Consider the following 13485-nt stretch of genomic DNA (forward strand, 5'->3'; position numbering starts at 1 on the left):
CTTGGAAAAGGGACATATTCGTCCTTCGTCATCTCCCTTAGGAGCCGGTTTTTTCTTTGTATCTAAAAAAGATGGCTCTTTGAGGCCGTGTATTGATTATCGGCTTTTGAATAAAATCACGGTTAAATATCAGTATCCTTTGCCACTGCTTACTGATTTGTTTGCTCGAATAAAGGGGGCCAAGTGGTTCTCTAAGATTGATCTTCGTGGGGCGTATAATTTAGTGCGAATTAAGCAGGGGGATGAGTGGAAAACCGCATTTAATACGCCTGAGGGCCATTTTGAGTATTTAGTAATGCCTTTTGGTCTTTCAAATGCCCCTTCAGTCTTTCAGTCTTTTATGCATGACATTTTCCGTGAATATTTGGATAAATTTATGATTGTGTATCTGGATGATATTTTGATTTTTTCGGATGACTGGGACTCTCATGTCCAACAGGTCAGGAGGGTTTTTCAGGTTTTGCGCTCTAATTCCTTGTGTGTAAAGGGTTCTAAGTGTGTTTTTGGGGTTCAAAAGATTTCGTTTTTGGGGTACATTTTTTCCCCCTCTTCCATTGAGATGGACCCTGTCAAGGTTCAGGCTATTTGTGATTGGACGCAACCCTCTTTGTTATGACCCCAATGGCGAGGGTCTCAGAGGAACGTGGAAGTCTGCAGAGTACAAAAATCCAGCTCATAGGGCAGTGGTAACTGGGTTGACCATATATCTACTCCTAACGCCAACACTAGAAGTAGCCGGGGATCATTCCTACGTTGATTCTAGATGACACGCGCCAGCCGGAGAATCTAGCTACCCCTAGTAGAGGAAAACAAAGACCTTTCTTGCCTCCAGAGAAGGGGACCCCAAAGCTGGATAGAAGCCCCCCACAAATAATGACGGTTAGGTAAGAGGAAATGACAAACACAGAAATGAACCAGGTTTAGCACAGAGAGGCCCGCTTACTGATAGCAGAATAAAGAAAGGTAACTTATATGGTCAACAAAAACCCTATCAAAATCCACACTGGAAATTCAAGAACCCCCGAACCGTCTAACGGTCCGGGGGGAGAACACCAGCCCCCCTAGAGCTTCCAGCAAAGGTCAGGATATAGATTTGGAACAAGCTGGACAAAAATACAAAACCAAAACAAATAGCAAAAAGCAAAAGGCAGACTTAGCTGATATAACTGGAACCAGGATCAGTAGACAAGAGCACAGCAGACTAGCTCTGATAACTACGTTGCCAGGCATTGAACTGAAGGTCCAGGGAGCTTATATAGCAACACCCCTAACTAACGACCCAGGTGCGGATAAAAGGAATTACAGAAAAACCAGAGTCAAAAAACTAGTAACCACTAGAGGGAGCAAAAAGCAAATTCACAACAGTACCCCCCCCTTAGTGAGGGGTCACCGAACCCTCACCACGACCACCAGGGCGATCAGGATGAGCGGCATGAAAGGCACGAACTAAATCGGCCGCATGAACATCAGAGGCGACCACCCAGGAATTATCCTCCTGACCATAGCCCTTCCACTTGACCAGGTACTGAAGCCTCCGCCTGGAGAGGCGAGAATCCAAGATCTTCTCCACCACGTACTCCAACTCGCCCTCAACCAACACCGGAGCAGGAGGCTCAGCAGAAGGAACTACAGGCACAATGTACCGCCGCAACAAGGACCTATGAAATACATTGTGAATAGCAAACGACACAGGAAGATCCAGACGAAAAGATACAGGATTAAGGATTTCCAATATCTTGTAAGGCCCAATAAAACGAGGTTTAAATTTGGGAGAGGAGACCTTCATAGGAACAAAGCGGGAAGAAAGCCATACCAAATCCCCAACGCGTAGTCGGGGACCCACACCGCGGCGGCGGTTGGCAAAGCGCTGAGCCTTCTCCTGTGACAACTTCAAGTTGTCCACCACATGATTCCAGATCTGCTGCAACCTATCCACCACAGAATCCACCCCAGGACAGTCAGAAGGCTCCACATGACCCGAAGAAAAGCGAGGATGGAAACCAGAGTTGCAGAAAAAAGGCGAAACCAAGGTGGCGGAACTAGCCCGATTATTAAGGGCAAACTCAGCCAACGGCAAGAATGTCACCCAATCGTCCTGATCAGCAGAGACAAAACACCTCAAATAAGCCTCCAAAGTCTGATTGGTTCGCTCCGTCTGTCCATTAGTCTGAGGATGGAAAGCAGACGAAAAAGACAAATCAATGCCCATCCTACTACAAAAGGATCGCCAGAACCTGGAAACGAACTGGGATCCTCTGTCTGACACAATATTCTCAGGGATGCCGTGCAAACGAACCACGTTCTGGAAAAACACAGGAACCAGATCGGAAGAGGAAGGCAGCTTAGGCAAAGGAACCAAATGGACCATCTTGGAGAAGCGATCACATATCACCCAGATAACGGACATGCCCTGAGATAGCGGAAGATCAGAAATGAAATCCATGGAGATATGTGTCCAAGGTCTCTTCGGGACAGGCAAGGGCAAGAGCAAACCGCTGGCACGAGAACAGCAAGGCTTAGCTCGAGCACAAGTCCCACAGGACTGCACAAATGACCGCACATCCCTTGACAAGGAAGGCCACCAAAAGGACCTGGCCACCAGATCTCTGGTGCCAAAAATTCCCGGGTGACCTGCCAACACCGAGGAATGAACCTCGGAAATGACTCTGCTGGTCCACTTATCCGGGACAAACAGTCTGTCAGGTGGACAAGACTCAGGCCTATCAGCCTGAAATCTCTGCAACACACGTCGCAGATCCGGAGAAATAGCTGACAAGATAACTCCATCTTTAAGAATACCAACAGGATCAGCGACTCCAGGAGCATCAGGCACAAAGCTCCTAGAAAGAGCATCGGCCTTCACATTCTTAGAACCTGGTAAATACGAGACAACAAAATCAAAGCGGGAGAAAAACAATGACCAGCGGGCCTGTCTCGGATTAAGGCGTTTAGCAGACTCGAGATACATCAGATTTTTGTGATCAGTCAAGACCACCACACGATGCTTAGCACCCTCGAGCCAATGACGCCACTCCTCAAATGCCCATTTCATGGCCAACAACTCCCGATTGCCCACATCATAATTTCGCTCGGCAGGCGAAAACTTCCTAGAGAAAAAGGCACAAGGTTTCATAACAGAGCAACCAGGGCCTCTCTGCGACAAAACGGCCCCTGCTCCAATCTCTGAAGCATCCACCTCAACCTGAAAGGGAAGTGAGACGTCAGGCTGGCACAAAACAGGCGCCGAAGTAAACCGGCGTTTCAACTCCTGGAAAGCCTCCACGGCAGCAGGAGCCCAGTTAGCTACATCGGAGCCCTTCTTGGTCATATCCGTCAAAGGTTTCACAATGCTAGAAAAATTAGCGATAAAACGACGGTAGAAGTTAGCGAAGCCCAAGAACTTCTGAAGACTCTTAACTGACGAGGGCTGAGTCCAATCAAGAATAGCTCGGACCTTGACTGGGTCCATCTCCACAGCAGAAGGGGAAAAAATGAACCCCAAAAAGGGAACCTTCTGTACACCAAAGAGACACTTAGAGCCCTTGACAAACAAAGAATTTTCACGCAAAATTTTAAAGACCAACCTGACCTGCTCCACATGCGAATCCCAATTATCAGAAAAAACCAAAATATCATCCAGATAAACAATCAAAAATTTATCCAGATACTTCCGGAAAATGTCATGCATAAAGGACTGAAAAACTGAAGGCGCATTGGAGAGCCCAAAAGGCATCACCAAGTACTCAAAATGACCTTCGGGCGTATTGAATGCGGTTTTCCATTCATCTCCTTGCTTAATGCGCACAAGGTTGGACGCACCACGAAGGTCTATCTTGGTGAACCACTTGGCACCCTTAATCCGGGCAAACAAGTCAGACAACAGCGGCAAAGGATACTGAAATTTGACAGTGATCTTATTTAAAAGCCGATAATCAATGCAAGGTCTCAAAGATCCGTCCTTTTTTGCCACAAAAAAGAATCCCGCACCAAGAGGAGAAGAAGACGGACGAATATGTCCTTTCTCCAGAGACTCCTTGATATATGAACGCATAGCAGTATGTTCAGGTACCGACAGATTAAACAGTCTTCCCTTAGGAAATTTACTGCCTGGGATCAAATCTATAGCACAGTCACAGTCCCTATGAGGAGGCAGTGCACTGGACTCAGACTCACTGAAGACATCCTGATAATCAGACAAATACTCCGGAACTTCCGAAGGCGTAGAAGAAGCAATAGACACAGGCAGGGAATCCCCATGAATACCACGACAGCCCCAACTTGAGACTGACATAGCCTTCCAGTCCAGGACTGGATTATGAGTCTGTAACCATGGCAGCCCTAAAACAACCAAATCATGCATTTTATGTAAAACCAGGAAACGTATCACCTCGCGGTGTTCAGGAGTCATGCACATGGTAACCTGTGTCCAATACTGCGGTTTATTTGCTGCCAATGGTGTAGCATCAATACCCCTAAGAGGAATAGGATTTTCTAATGGTTCAAGAGTAAAACCACAGCGCTTAGCAAATGAGAGATCCATGAGACTCAGGGCAGCACCTGAATCTACAAACGCCATGACAGGATAAGATGACAGTGAGCAAATCAAAGTTACAGACAGAATAAATTTAGGTTGCAAATTACCAACGGTGACAGGACTAACAACCTTAGCTATACGTTTAGAGCATGCTGAGATAACATGTGTAGAATCACCACAGTAGTAGCACAAGCCATTCCGGCGTCTATGAATTTTCCGCTCATTTCTAGTCAGGATTCTATCACATTGCATTAAATCAGGTGTCTGTTCAGACAACACCATGAGGGAATTTGCAGTTTTTCTATCACATTGCACCGAATTAGGTGTCTGTTCAGACAACACCATGAGGGAATTTGCGGTTTTGCGCTCCCGCAACCGCCGGTCAATTTGAATAGCCAGTGCCATAGTATCATTCAGACCTGTGGGAATGGGAAAACCCACCATAACATTCTTAATGGCTTCAGAAAGGCCATTTCTAAAATTAGCGGCCAGTGCACACTCGTTCCAATGTGTCAGCACGGACCATTTCCGAAATTTTTGGCAATACACTTCAGCCTCGTCCTGCCCCTGAGACATAGCCAGCAAGGCCTTTTCTGCCTGAATCTCAAGATTGGGTTCCTCATAAAGTAAACCGAGCGCCAGAAAAAACGCATCAAGATCAGCCAATGCCGGATCTCCTGGCGCCAGCGAAAAAGCCCAATCCTGAGGGTCGCCCCGTAAGAACGAAATAACAATTTTTACTTGCTGAGCAGAATCTCCAGATGAACAGGGTCTCAGGGACAAAAACAATTTACAATTATTCACGAAATTCCTAAACTTAAACCTGTCTCCGGAAAACAGTTCAGGAATCGGTATTTTAGGTTCTGACCTAGGATTTCTGATAACATAGTCTTGTATGCCCTGCACACGAGTAGCCAGCTGGTCCACACTTGTAATCAAGGTCTGGACATTCATGTCTGCAGCAAGCATAGCCACTCTGAGGTAAAGGGGAAGAAGAAAAAAAAAACAAAAAAAAAAAACTCAGAATCTTCTTTCTTATAATCCCTCTTCTGCAATGCATTAAACATTTAATACTGGCCTGGCAAACTGTTATGACCCCAATGGCGAGGGTCTCAGAGGAACGTGGAAGTCTGCAGAGTACAAAAATCCAGCTCATAGGGCAGTGGTAACTGGGTTGACCATATATCTACTCCTAACGCCAACACTAGAAGTAGCCGGGGATCATTCCTACGTTGATTCTAGATGACACGCGCCAGCCGGAGAATCTAGCTACCCCTAGTAGAGGAAAACAAAGACCTTTCTTGCCTCCAGAGAAGGGGACCCCAAAGCTGGATAGAAGCCCCCCACAAATAATGACGGTTAGGTAAGAGGAAATGACAAACACAGAAATGAACCAGGTTTAGCACAGAGAGGCCCGCTTACTGATAGCAGAATAAAGAAAGGTAACTTATATGGTCAACAAAAACCCTATCAAAATCCACACTGGAAATTCAAGAACCCCCGAACCGTCTAACGGTCCGGGGGGAGAACACCAGCCCCCCTAGAGCTTCCAGCAAAGGTCAGGATATAGATTTGGAACAAGCTGGACAAAAATACAAAACCAAAACAAATAGCAAAAAGCAAAAGGCAGACTTAGCTGATATAACTGGAACCAGGATCAGTAGACAAGAGCACAGCAGACTAGCTCTGATAACTACGTTGCCAGGCATTGAACTGAAGGTCCAGGGAGCTTATATAGCAACACCCCTAACTAACGACCCAGGTGCGGATAAAAGGAATGACAGAAAAACCAGAGTCAAAAAACTAGTAACCACTAGAGGGAGCAAAAAGCAAATTCACAACACCTCTTCTCTTAAGAGCCTTCAGAAGTTTTTGGGCTTTGCTAATTTTTATCGTCGATTTATAACTGGTTTTTCTGATGTTGCTAAGCCGTTGACTGATTTGACTAAGAAGGGTGCTGATGTTGCTGATTGGTCCCCTGCTGCTGTGGAGGCCTTTCGGGAGCTTAAGCGCCGCTTTTCTTCCGCCCCTGTATTGCGTCAGCCTGATGTTACTCTTCCTTTTCAGGTTGAGGTCGACGCTTCAGAAATCGGAGCTGGGGCGGTTTTGTCGCAGAAAAGTTCCGACTGCTCCGTGATGAGACCTTGCGCGTTCTTTTCTCGTAAATTTTCGCCCGCTGAGCGAAATTATGATATTGGTAATCGGGAGCTCTTGGCTATGAAGTGGGCTTTTGAGGAGTGGCGTCATTGGCTTGAGGGGGCTAGACATCAGGTGGTGGTATTGACTGACCACAAGAATTTGATTTATCTTGAGTCTGCCAGGCGCCTGAATCCTAGACAGGCGCGCTGGTCGTTATTTTTCTCTCGGTTTAACTTTGTGGTTTCTTACCTACCGGGTTCTAAAAATGTGAAGGCGGATGCCCTTTCCAGGAGTTTTGAGCCTGATTCCCCTGGTAATTCTGAACCTACAGGTATCCTTAAGGATGGAGTGATATTATCTGCTGTTTCCCCAGACTTGCGACGGGTCTTGCAGGAGTTTCAGGCGGATAGACCTGATCGTTGCCCGCCTGGTAGACTGTTTGTTCCGGATGATTGGACCAGTAGAGTCATCTCGGAGGTCCATTCTTCTGCGTTAGCTGGTCATCCTGGAATCTTTGGTACCAGGGATTTGGTGGCTAGGTCCTTCTGGTGGCCTTCCCTGTCACGAGATGTGCGAGGTTTTGTGCAGTCTTGTGATGTTTGTGCTCGGGCCAAGCCTTGTTGTTCTCGGGCTAGTGGATTGTTGTTATCTTTGCCTATTCCGAAGAGGCCTTGGACTCACATCTCCATGGATTTTATTTCTGATCTCCCTGTTTCTCAGAAGATGTCTGTCATCTGGTTGGTGTGTGACCGTTTCTCTAAGATGGTCCATTTGGTCCCCTTGCCTAAATTGCCTTCCTCATCCGAGCTGGTTCCTCTGTTTTTTCAAAATGTGGTTCGCTTGCATGGTATTCCGGAGAATATCGTTTCTGACAGGGGAACCCAATTCGTGTCTAGATTTTGGCGAGCGTTCTGTGCTAGGATGGGCATTGATTTGTCTTTTTCGTCTGCTTTCCATCCTCAGACTAATGGCCAGACCGAGCGAACTAATCAGACCTTGGAGACTTATTTGAGGTGTTTTGTGTCTGCGGATCAGGATGATTGGGTTGCCTTTTTGCCCTTGGCGGAGTTTGCCCTCAATAACCGGGCTAGTTCTGCCACCTTGGTTTCTCCTTTCTTCTGTAATTCGGGGTTTCATCCTCGTTTCTCTTCCGGTCAGGTGGAGTCTTCGGATTGTCCTGGAGTGGATGCTGTGGTGGAAAGGTTGCATCAGATTTGGGGGCATGTGGTGGACAATTTGAAGTTGTCCCAGGAGAAGACTCAGCAGTTTGCCAACCGCCGTCGTCGTGCTGGTCCTCGTCTTTGTGTTGGGGACTTGGTGTGGTTGTCTTCTCGTTTTGTCCCTATGAAGGTTTCTTCTCCTAAGTTTAAGCCTCGGTTCATCGGCCCGTACAAGATATTGGAGATTCTTAACCCTGTGTCCTTTCGTTTGGACCTCCCTGCATCTTTTTCTATTCATAATGTCTTCCATCGGTCATTGTTGCGCAGGTATGAGGTACCGGTTGTGCCTTCCGTTGAGCCTCCTGCTCCGGTGTTGGTTGAGGGTGAGTTGGAGTACGTTGTCGAGAAGATCTTGGACTCCCGTGTTTCCAGACGGAGACTTCAGTATTTGGTCAAGTGGAAGGGCTACGGTCAGGAGGATAACTCTTGGGTGACTGCCTCTGATGTTCATGCCTCCGATTTGGTCCGTGCCTTTCATAGGGCTCATCCTGATCGCCCTGGTGGTTCTGGTGAGGGTTCGGTGCCCCCTCCTTGAGGGGGGGGGGTACTGTTGTGAATTTGGTTTCTGGGCTCCCCCGGTGGTTTCTGGTGGTACTGCACTTGTGTGCTTCATCTCCTCTGTTCACCTGTTTCCATCAGGATGTGGGAGTTGTCTATTTAGCCTTGCTCCTCAGTCATTTCTATGCCGGCCAACAATGTTACCAGAAGCCTTTCTGTTGCATGTTCCTGCTCCTAGACTACTATCAGCTAAGTTGGACTTGTAGTCCTAAGATTGTTTTGCATTTTTGTTCCAGTTCTCTGTGTTTGAATATTTCTGAGGCTGGAAGCTCTTGTGAGCTGAAATTGCCACTCCAGTGTCATGAGTTGATATTAGAGTCTTAAAGTAATTTCAGGATGGTGTTTTGAAAGGGTTTTCAGCTGACTGTGAAGTTCCCTTTTCTGTCTTCCTACTATCTAGTAAGCGGACCTCAATTTGCTAAACCTATCTTCATACTTCGTATGTCAATTTCCTCTAAAATCACCGACAATATATGTGGGGGCTACTGTCTGCCTTTTGGGGAAAATTTCTCTAGAGGTAAGCCAGGTCTGTATTTTCCTCTGCTAGGGTCAGTCAGTCCTCCGGCTGGTGCTGGGCGTCTAGGGATAAAACGTAGGCACGCTACCCGGCCACTGTTAGTTGTGCGGTAGGTTTAGCTCACAGTCAGCTCGAGTTCCCATCTTCCAAGAGCTAGTCCTTTTGTATGCTTTACTACGGTCTCTTGCCATTGAGAACCATGACACTTGTGTGTGTGGATGAATGCCTGTCGATGGATGAAAGCTCCGAATCATTCCCATCCCTAGTGTTGTTGCCTGCTCGCGAATGGTAGAGCTACCTAGCACCCGACAGTGCTATCCTGCACAAATGCACAAGTTGCTGAATCCAGTTAGCAGCGACCACCAGAGCGGCGCCGTACGCAGATAGTGCGCTTTCCTGGCCCTAGATAGGGTGGTAAGTGGTGTCCGCCAGAGCGGCGCTGCACGCACTCCTGTGCAGTAAATATTTAATTTAGTTGTTTCCCTGGCACCACAGTAGCGGTGTCACGCGCAAGAGATCTAGAGGGACTCTTATGCTGAGTCTTGGGGTAGAGCTCTGTGTCGCCTTGCTTGCGCTCTCTGTGCGTTATCGCGGCCCTGTGACACAACAGGGTTCACTTCCTTCATACCGGGTGAAGCTAACCCATGTGTGTTCTCCCATTTTACCTCCATATAGTCCGTCATTACCAAGCAGCAGGTGTCTTAGCTGCACAGTGGACCCCGGACTGCGACTACACCTTATATCATCTCTACTTATTATTTGGTGCACTCCCCCAGTCCTAACAGCGCATTCATGTATTGGGTCACCAACTCCCCACCCCTTTGGACATGACAAAACATGCGCATGCGCAATTCCCCGACGTCGGTAGGGTCCCCGTGCATTTCCTCTAGGATTTGTAACACCTTGGTAAAGGTGTTTCGCTCATGCGTGGGCTGGAACATGATGGAGCACCTCGCTTCTCCGTCCAGGGCCATCATGGCAATCTCTGCCTGCATCACGGGGGTTATGAGGTGCACCCTCAACATACCCTTGACCCTCTCAGTCCAATCCCATAGTAAAGTGTTGCTCCCTGTGAACTTTGGGAGGTTGCTCAGCATTGCCCCCAGCAGTATACTGGCCCTGGGGACACCCCCAGCCACTAGGTCTGTCACTTCCATGCCTGTGGACTGCATCCGACTATGCCAAGGGAAAGCAGGTTGTGAGATGCAGTGACAGACAGATGGCAGATCAAGGGTTAAACAAATCTAACAGTTTTAATTTAACAAAGGTTAACTCCTTGCAGGGAGATGAAAGGTTAAACGGGAATAGCAGTACAATTGCGAAGGATATGCAGGTTTAATAAACAAAGTGACAGTACTTCTGTTGTGCACTTATCGTGTCAGGAGTTCTTCAGAATGCAGGTACCACTTGGGGGTTAGTAGCGCCGGCAATGGCTGGCATGGTGTTTATCCAAGGAGATTCAGTTGGTAATGGAGGTCCCTCTTCAGGCAGCAGCGGTCGGTCTCCGGCACCTTTTGCTGAGCCCCTAGTCCATGAACATATGCAGCTGCAGTAAACAAGGCCGCAGCATGATCAGGATCCCCCTTGGGCAGGAAGATACAGTACAGACCAAAAGATTGGACACACCTTCTCATTTAAAGATTTTTCTGTATTTTCATGACTATGAAAATTGTACATTCACACTGAAGGCATCAAAACTATGAATTAACACATGTGGAATTATATACTTAACAAAAAAGTGTAAAACAACTGAAATTATGTCTTATATTCTAGGTTCTTCAAAGTAGCCACCTTTTGCTTTGATGACTGCTTTGCACACTCTTAGCATTCTCTTGATGAGCTTCAAGAGGTAGTCACCGGGGATGGTTTTCAATTCACAGGTGTGCCCTGTCAGGTTTAATAAGTGTGATTTCTTGCCTTATAAATGGGGTTGGGACCATCAGTTGTGTTGTGCAGAAGTCTGGTGGATACACAGCTGATAGTCCTACTGAATAGACTGTTAGAATTTGTATTATGGCAAGAAAAAAGCAGCTAAGTAAAGAAAAACAAGTGGCCATCATTACTTTAAGAAATTAAGGTTAGTCAGTCCGAAAAATTGGGCAAACTTTGAAAGTGTCCCCAAGTGCAGTGGCAAAAACTTCAAGCGATACACAGAAACTGGCTCACATGAGGACTGCCCCAGGAAAGGAAGACCAAGAGTCACTTCTGCTTCTGAGGATAAGTTTATCCGAGTCACCAGCCTCAGAAATTGCAGGTTAACAGCAGCTCAGATTAGAGACCAGGTTAATGCCACACAGAGTTCTGGCAGCAGACACATCTCTACAACAACTGTTAAGAGGAGACTTTGTGCAGCAGGCCTTCATGGTAAAATAGCTGCTAGGAAACCACTGCTAAGGACAGGCAACAAGCAGAAGAGACTTGTTTGGGCTAAAGAACACAAGGAATGGACATTAGGCCAGTGGAAATCTGTGCTTTGGTCTGATGAGTCCAAATTTGAGATCTTCGGTTCCAACCACTGTGGCTTTGTGCGACGCAGAAAAGGTGAATGGATGAACTCTACATGCCTGGTTCCCACCGTGAAGCATGGAGGAGGAGGTGTGATGGTGTGGGGGTGCTTTTCTGGTGACACTGTTGGGGATTTATTCAAAATTGAAGGCATACTGAACCAGCATGGCTACCACAGGATCTTGCAGCGGCATGCTATTCCATCCGGTTTGCATTTAGTTGGACCATCATTTATTTTTCAACAGGACAATGACCCCAAACACACCTCCAGGCTGTGTAAGGGCTATTTGACCAAGAAGGAAAGTGATGGGGTGCTACGCCATATGACCTGGCCTCCACACTATCCAGACCTGAACCCAATCGAGATGGTCTGGGGTGAGCTGGACCGCAGAGTGAACGTGAAAGGGCCAACAAGTGCTAAGCATCTCTGGGAACTACTTCAAGATTGTTGGAAGAACATTCCCGGTGACTACCTCTTGAAGCTCAAGAGAATGCTAAGAGTGTGCAAAGCAGTCATCAAAGCAAAAGGTGGCTACTTTGAAGAACCTAGAATATAAGACATAATTTCAGTTGTTTCACACTTTTTTGTTAAGTATATAAATCCACATGTGTTAATTCATAGTTTTGATGCCTTCAGTGTGAATGTACAATTTTCATAGTCATGAAAATACAGAAAAATCTTTAAATGAGAAGGTGTGTCCAAACTTTTGGTCTGTACTGTATATGCTGGAAAGGTGGGCTGCAAACATCTGTCCAGTACCTGGTTCTCTCTTTGCGGCACGTGTGCTGTACTCACAGTCACGAAGCACACGGCACCTTGCTCTCTGCCAGCTACCGGGCGCACTGCACTTCTCTCTATGCAACCCCCGCTGGTCATGGAGGGAGTACATGGGCTTGGTCCGGTGCAGTTCCGATGCTCAAGGGCTGAAGCACTTGTCTCCCTGTGCTGCACGCTGCCTATTCCCACCAAGACTGTAGCACCGACAATAGTTGGCGCGATGTTTCTCCAATAAGGTCCTGTAGACAATGGTCTGACCACAAGGGCAGCAGCGAACAGTCCTGAACTCTGCCATGGCTGGGCTCCTGGCTATTTCCCTGTTACTGTGGTGGGCTCCAGCAGCGTTGGATCGGCCGTGAGTTATTGCAGCCCAGCTGTGCACCCTTCGGAGCATGCTGTGCACGCACCTTGCCTCTGTCACCACCGGCGGGCAACTGCCTGATGCTGCGCGCGCGCACTTTTACTTTTAACTGTGCCCCCAGCTTCCGGGTCAGGGAACCTGTCCGGGCATTTTTGCCTTCCCTCAGACAACATGAGACACAACCTTAGCCGTTCCGGTCCTGGTCTGACACAGTTACCCGCAGTCCAGTCTTCCTCCTTACCTTGGCATATGTAAAAGGTATCCAAACAGAGATGCATGGTGGGGCCCAATTTGTAGTTCAACAATATAACTCTTTTTGTGCCATAGGATATGTACATCTTCTCCTTGCAAAGAATAAAACTGTAAAACTGAAATGGTTTGGAATAACCTCATACATTATCATAAGAGATGTGATTTCAGGTTAACCTTGGCACTATTTGGTATTCATAGAAAAACACAGTTGATAGGAGAAAAACTAGTATCCTTAAATAAGTAGCTGTTATGGCTGAACCCTAGCACTCACACAGGGATGAACAAATCAGAGGAGATGTTAAAACTGCACACCACAGGTGCATATACAGACTAGGCAAATCCCTAATCTGACCGTGATTTGTCCCTACCAGATGGCGGAAGTTGGCACCCTAATATTATGCAATGTCAGCTGACACTGAGTGTCCTTAACTGCACCCTCAACTATACACAGAGTGTAACCCAAAACAACAGAAAATAGTGCACACGGACAGAGGGAGAGGTACAGGGACAGGGCTAAAGACATTTTCACACAGTCACACAGGAAAGATGGAAGAAAATAAGAAGACCCAGACATCAAACAGAATACATAGAAAACCTCCCAGTCACCAAGCATAAAAGAAA

This window comes from Ranitomeya variabilis, chromosome 5 (assembly GCF_051348905.1).
Source record: "Ranitomeya variabilis isolate aRanVar5 chromosome 5, aRanVar5.hap1, whole genome shotgun sequence".
Taxonomy (NCBI): domain Eukaryota; kingdom Metazoa; phylum Chordata; class Amphibia; order Anura; family Dendrobatidae; genus Ranitomeya; species Ranitomeya variabilis.